This window comes from Penaeus japonicus, unplaced genomic scaffold (genome assembly GCF_977035675.1).
Source record: "Penaeus japonicus unplaced genomic scaffold, GWHDUDI00000001_assembly GWHDUDI00000024, whole genome shotgun sequence".
Taxonomy (NCBI): Eukaryota; Metazoa; Arthropoda; class Malacostraca; order Decapoda; family Penaeidae; genus Penaeus; species Penaeus japonicus.
Window position 1 is genome coordinate 1697500 of NW_028234426.1, and position 7500 is coordinate 1704999.

Here is a 7500-nt window from a genome sequence, read left to right on the forward strand (position 1 = left end):
AAGGAGGTAGATAGACAGATGAATAAACATATAGATGAAAGAGAGATAAATAGGTAATAGACGATTGATAGACGGATAAATAGATAATTAATAGGTATGTAGGTAATAGATAATAATAGGTAATAGATAGATGATGATAGATGATACTAGATAATAGATAGAGAGAGATATACTTTATTGCTACATGCATGTCTATCTAGAGAGAAAAAGAAGAGGAAGGAGAGGGAGAAGAGGAAGGAGAAGAAGAAAAAAAGGAGAAAAGGAAGAAGAAGACTAAGAATAAAAAGAGGGAGAAGGAGCTGAGAATGACGAATAATAGGAAGAAAAAGGATAAGAAGAGGAAGAAGAAAAATAAAAAGAAGAAAAGGAAAAAGAAGAAGAAACAGAAGAATAAATATAAGAAAAAGAAGAAGAAAGAAAATAGTAAAAAAAAAAAAAAAAAAAGACGAAAGAAGAAAAAGAAGTAGAAGACAAAAGAAAAAAAAAGAAGAAGACAAAAGAAAAAGATGAAGAAAAAAAAAAGAAAAAAAGAAAGAAAAAGAAGAAAGAAGAAAAAAAAGAAGAAGAAGAAAAGAAGAAAAAAAGAAAAAGAAAAAGAAGAAGAAAAAGAAGGAAAAAAGAAGAAGAGAAAGAGGAGAAGAAACTACGTCACGTATCTCCGCCTCTTGCCTCTCCTTTCGCGAACGAGGAAATACAAGAGGAATCACTCAAGAGGAAATCATTCCTTAGGTCGCAGATTACAGACCTCCAGACGGACAACGGAGGGCGGGGAGGGGGACGAGGGAGGGGGAGGGAAAGGGAAGGGGAGGGGGGAGGGAGGGAGGGGGGAGAGGGGGGGAGGGAGGGAGAGGGGAGGTGGGAGGGAAGGGAGGGGAAGGGGAGGTGGGGAGGGGAGGGGAGGAGGTGGGGGAGAGGGGAGGGATGGGTGGGGGAAGGGAGGGGGGTGGGGAGAGGTGGGGGAGGGGAGGGGACGGGGGAGGAGGGGAAGGGTGGGGGAAGGGGGGACGAGGGGGGAGAGGGGGGGAGGAGGGGGGAGGGGGAGTGGGAGATGGGAAGGGGGTAAGGGCATAAGGGGGATGGGGAGAGGTGGGGGAGGGGGAGGGGAGAACGGGGGATGTTAGGAGGGGAAGGCGGTAAGGGGATAAGGGGGGACGAGGGAAGAGGGAGAGGTAAGGGAGAGGGAGGCCGAAGGGGGAGGAGGAGTGTGTTTGTGTGTGTGTACGTTAGAAGACGGTGGGTGGGTGACGGTGGGGGGGGGGAGGCAAGGTTTTCAAGATTTGAAAAAAAAAGTTATTTTGTCATCACGTTCTATAAAAACTTTTACAAACATCTAGAATAACATGATACAGTAACCTAGGGAGAAACAGACCAGAAGAGATGGAAAGTAAGTATATTTCAACATATTTTTAGCTATTAAGGTCATACTTCTTAGTGTGGGAGGAAGAGAGAGAGAGAGAGAGAGAGAGAAAGAAGAGGGGAGGGAGGGGATGAGGCCCAGTGTGTACAGCCCTCGTGTGCGTGATCGTGTGTCTGTGCGTGTGTGTGTGGGTGTGTGTGTATGCGCGTGTGTGTGTGTGTGTGTGCGTGTGTGTCTGTGCGTGTGTGTGAGTTGCGTGTACATGCTTGTGAGTTTGTGAATTTGTCCTTGTGTGTGTCTCTGTGTAAGGATGTCTACATGACCCTGTGCATACGTGTGTGTCCTTGGTGTGGTATTGTGTATTTCGTGTGTGTGTGCACATATGTGTGTGTGTGTGTGCGTGTACGTGTTGAGTTTGTATGTGGTTATTCCCCGGGTGCTTTCTTGAACTCGGTGGGCGGTCTTGCGGGTGGGCGGTCTTACAGGTGGGCGAGGTGAGGGTGACAGACACGCTAATACAAGTGAACAGACAGACATACACACACACATACGTCCACACGGAAGGAGGAGTAGGAAAATACAGAGAGGGGATGAAGAGAGTGAAAGTGAATGAAAGTGAAGGAATAAAAATATAGTGGACGAAGGGAAATACATAGAATTACAGGATCAATCATCTTGTCACGTTGTAGTCTTTCCAAAAGGTTTGAGTGATAATGTCTAAACGCTTGACAGTAACACATAGTAGGAAACGATAATGATTATTCTAAATGTTATTTTAAATAAGACGTGAAATCGAAGTAAAAACACACATAAACACACACACGCACACATACACACACAGGCACGCACAGCCACCCAACAAACATCCACTCACCGACACACACACACACAAACAGCCATCCACCCCCACGCATACAAACACACAAACACCCACCCACCCACACACACACACACACACACACACACACCCACGCATACAAACACACAAACACCCCCCACCCCCCTCCACGCATACAAACACACAAACACCCTCAACTCATCCCCACCCCACCCCACCCCCCCGCCACCCACACATAACCCCCCCCCACCCAACCCACCCACCCACACACACAAACACCCCCCACCCCACCCACCCACCCACCCACACACACATACACACACACACACAACCCCCCCCCCCAACCCCTACCCCCACCCCCACCCCCGACACCCACACAGACACAAAACGAAGTGTTCTCTCTGTCGACTTTTACTGCAGAGTGATTGCATGTTGACCAGATCGCGTCGGATAAATTACAGGTATTTCTATGTTTTACAACCGAGTTCAAACTATCTAGAAATTGACCTCAAGTGAAGCTACAGCAAACTGAAGAAGGCCTTTTGGAAGACGAATTTTTGCTTTTGTACTTACTTACAGGCAACGAGAAAATTGATGGTTGAATTGAAATTGAAAGGGACTCGATCATTGCATATCTTGACTCGAGTGGATGACGGAAATCTCTCCATTAAGAATATGAGGAGGGGAGAAAGAGAGAGACGGAGAAGGATTGAAAGAGAAAGAGAGAGAGACAGATAGAGAGAGAGAGAGAGAAAGAGAGAGAGGAGAGAGAGAGAGAGAGAGAGCGAGAGAGATAGGGAGAGAGAGAGAGAGAGGGGAGAGAGAGAGAGAGAAAGAAAGAAAGAAAAAGAGAGAGAGAGAGCGAGAGATAGATAGCAAGAAAAAGAGAGAAAGCGAGCGATAGATAGCAAGAAAAAGAAAGAGAAAAAGATCAAAACAAACGCACAAACAAAGACAGAGGCAGAAAACACACAAAACAAACGCACAAACAAACAAACAAAACAAGACGCCACAAACATCAGGAATACACGAATCTTCGCAACATTTTCCACATCAACTTTAGCCTTTGTATGCAACATATTCGTGCAACGCATGACTCTCAGCTGTGACGTATATATGTGGAAAAGCTTTACCTGTAAGTCGTGTGAGGTACAGGCAGGTACAGTCGACCTCGTGTAGGGGGAGAGTAACATTAGGAAGAAGGAGGAGAAGGAGGAGGAGGAGGGTGAAGGGGAAGGTGGTGGTGGAGGAGGAAGTGGGGGTGGTGGAGGAGGAGGAGGAGGAAGCGGAGGAGGAGGAAGGTGGTGGAGGAAGAGGAGGAGGAAGGTGGTGGAGGAGGAAGGGGAAGGTGGTGGAGGAGGAAGGGGAAGGTGGTGGAGAAGGAGGAAGAGGAAAAGAAGGAAGAAGAGGAGGAAGGGGAAGGTGGTGGGGGTGGAGGAGGAGGAAGAGGAAGAGAAGGAGGAGGAAGGTGGTGGAGGAGGAGAAGGAGGAAGTGGGGGAGGAGGAGGAAGGGGAAGGTGGTGGAGGAGGAGGAAGAGGAAGAGAAGGTGGTGGTGGAGGAGGAAGAGGAGGAGGTAGGAGGAGGAGGAGGAAGAGGAGGAGGAAGGAGAGGAGGAAGAGGAGGAAGAAGAAGAGGAGGAGGAGGAGGAGAAAGTGGTAGAGGAGGAGGAGGAGGAAGAGGAGTAGGTGGTGGAGGAGGAGGAGGAAGGAGAAGAGGAAGAGGAGGAGGAAGGAGAAGGTGGTGGAAGAGGAGAAGGAGGAAGTGGGGGTGGGGGACGAGAAAGAGGAGGAGGAAGAGGAGAAAGTGGAGGAGGAGGAAGAGGATAAGGAGGAGGAGGAGAAGGAATAGGAAGAGGAGTAGGAAGAGGAGGAAGGAGAGGAGGAAGAGGAAGATGAGAAGGAGGAAAAGGAGGAAGATGAAGCGGAAGAGTATGAGGATGAAGAGAGAGAGAGAAGATAGAAAGAGAACAAAAATGAGAGAGAGTGAAAGAGAGAGAGAAAATGAGAGAGAGAAATAGAGAAAGAGAGATAAAGAGAGAAAGGGTGAGAGAGAAAGAAAGAGATAGATAGAGACAGAAAATGAGAGAGAGTGAAAGCGAGAAAGATAAAGAGAGAAAGAAAGAGATAGGCAGAGAGAAAGAAAGAGATAGGCAGAGAGAAAATAAAATGAGAGAGAGTTAAAGAGATATATATATATAAAGAAAGGAAGAAAAAAGAGATAGCTAGAGACAAAAAAAAAACAAGAGAGTGAAAGCGAGAAAAAGATAAAAAAAGAGAAAGAAAGAAACCAGCAAAAACAATTCAGTAGCATTAAAAAAAAAGAAAAAAACAACAACCCAGTTGAAGACGGTCCATTCCCTCACGATTACAAGTCCCCGGATGAGCTGATCTCTAGTTTCCTGTCGTCCATAATAACTACTTGCGGACGTGAGGTGACAGGTGCATGGACGTCTCCCCTCATTTTTGCATGACTTCATGATGAGATCAAGTCAGAGCGGACAGCATGAGGGCTCCTCCTACTCTTCCTCTTATCATTATTCTGCCTTTTTCTCTCTCTTTCTTCTTCTTTTCTCTGTCTCTCTCTTTCGACAGGCAGTGCATGACGGGTGAGAACTCCCACCGTCAGTTCGTATGTCATGCATGACGTTCTGAAGCTCTGTTCCTTCACTGTAGTGTAACATGATGTATCTTGCTATTAATAAAGAGAGAGAAAGAGAGAGAGAGAGAGAGAGAGTGAGAGAGAGAGAAAGAGAGAGAGAGAGAGAGAGAAGGAGAGAGGGAGAGAGAGAGAAAGAGAGAGAGTGAGTGAGCGAGAGAGAGAGAGAGAGAGAAAGAGAGAGAGAGAGAGAGAGAGAGAGAGAGAGAGAGAGAGAGAGAGAGAGAGAGAGAGAGAGAGAGAGAGAGAGAGAGAGAGAGAGAGAGAGAGAGAGAGAGGAGAAGAGAGAGAGAGAGGAGAGAGAGAGAGAGAGAGAGAGAGAGAGAGAGAGAGAGAGAGAAAGAGAGAGAAAGAGAGAGAGAGAGAGAGAGAGAGAGAGAGTGAGAGAGAGTGGGAACAAAACAAACAAACAAACAAACAGACAAATAAAACAGAAAAATAAAAGATAAAAAATAAAAAATAATGTTTCCTTTCCTCCGTTTCCATTGTGCGTCTCAGAGAATGAATTAGAGAAAAGTTATTTGAATTGTGTTACAGAAGAAATACAAAATTCTCGAGGTTGACATTTCCCATGAAATTTCTTCATGATGTGATAATCAGAGTAATTTTTCTTCGATCTTGAAAAAGTAGAAGGTGAAGAAGAAGAATAATGAGGAGGAGGAGGAAGAGGAGGAGGAGGAATGGAAGAAGACTTTAATCTCGAAAAAGTAGAAGAAGAAGAAGGAGGAGGAGGAGGAGGAGGAATGGGGGAAGAGGAAAGAGGAGAAAAAGATGATGATGATGATGATGATAATGAAGAAAAAGAGGAAGAAAAAGGCGATGAGGAGAAATGTGACGAAGAAGAAGAGGAAGAAGGAGAAGGAGGAGGGGGAAAAGAAGAAGGAGTTGATGAACAAGAAAGAGGATGAATATAAGAATAAGGAGAAAAGATGGAGGAAAATTATAACAATAAGAAATGGGAATAAGAACACAAAAGAAGAAGAAGAAAGAGAAGAAGAAGAAAGAGAATAAGACGAAGAAAGAGAAGAATAAAAGAAATAGAAGAAGAAGAAAGAGAACAAAAAGAAGAAAGAGAGGAAGACGAAGAAAGAGAAGAATAAAAGAAATAGAAGAAGAAGAAGAAAGAGAATTAGAAGAAAAAGAAAGAGAATTAGAAGAAAAAGAAAGAGAAGAAGAAAAAGAAAGAGAAGAAAGAGAAGAAAAAAAAAAGAATGTCCCAAATCGCCACCTTCGGAATCCGATCACTGTCAGATTGCAGGATTCTCAGACACACATCAATTGCTTCTGTTGCCACACAGTCATATTGCAAATGGTAAAATTAGACTTTAACATGACAGCTATATATTTATATACACACAATCAGTTCAGTGGCTTACACTAGAATATATCAAAATACTTCAGTCAGTGATACAAGCTTAATATTTGACATGGTAAGTGTTGGAATAAAAAAAATATTTAAGTCTTTCCGGTAGTATATATCTGTATAATAATCTGTATAATATCTGTATAATATCTGTATAATATCTGTATAATAATTTGTATAATATCTGTATAATAATCTGTATAATATCTGTATAATGTCTGTATAATATCTGTATAATATCTGTATAATATCTGTATAATATCTGTATGATATCTGTATTATATCTGTATAATATCTGTATAATATCTGTATAATATCTGTATAATAATTTGTATAATATCTGTATAATATCTGTATAATATCTGTATAATATCTGTATAATATCTGTATAATAATCTGTATAATATCTGTATAATATCTGTATAATATCTGTATAATATCTGTATAATATCTGTATAATATCTGTATAATAATCTGTATAATATCTGTATAATATCTGTATAATAATATGTATAATATCTGTATAATATCTGTATAATATCTGTATAATATCTGTATAATATCTGTATAATATCTGTATTATATCTGTATAATATCTGTATAATATCTGTATAATATCTGTATAATATCTGTATAATAATATGTATAACATCTGTATAATATCTGTATAATATCTGTATAATAACTTTTTTTGTGTGTTCTTCGTTCTAGCTATAACGGTGTGTATCTGAACACAGAATATTAGATTTTCCTTATTTGGATTTAAAATGTCAAGGTATGTTTACCTTATGTACTTTCCCTCTTTTTATATCGTACCGTCAACCTGAATCCTGTTCTGAGAATTCTTGCAATATTGGTTCGCTGGATTGGGTGAGCAATTGATGTGCAACGAGTCAGTAAGTCGGAATTTTGAGTAAACAGTTTTGATAAACATCTATATTTCAGTATTAACTTTTATCTTATCAAAGGCGGAGTTTCCAAAGGTAAATCTATCGCGTAGGAGGGGGGAGAGGGGGGGGGCATTGTGATAATAATGAGGCACTAATAATGATGATAATGATGATCATGATAATTATGATAATGATGTTAATAATCTGATATATTGATAATAATGATACTATTACTACTACTACTACTACTACTTATACAACTGCTAATGATAATAACGATATAGATGATAATAACAGTAATAACAATAACAATAACAATAATGATAATAATGATAATAAAAATGATAATAATGATAAGAGGAATGAGCATGGTGTAAGAACAACAATATTCGAACC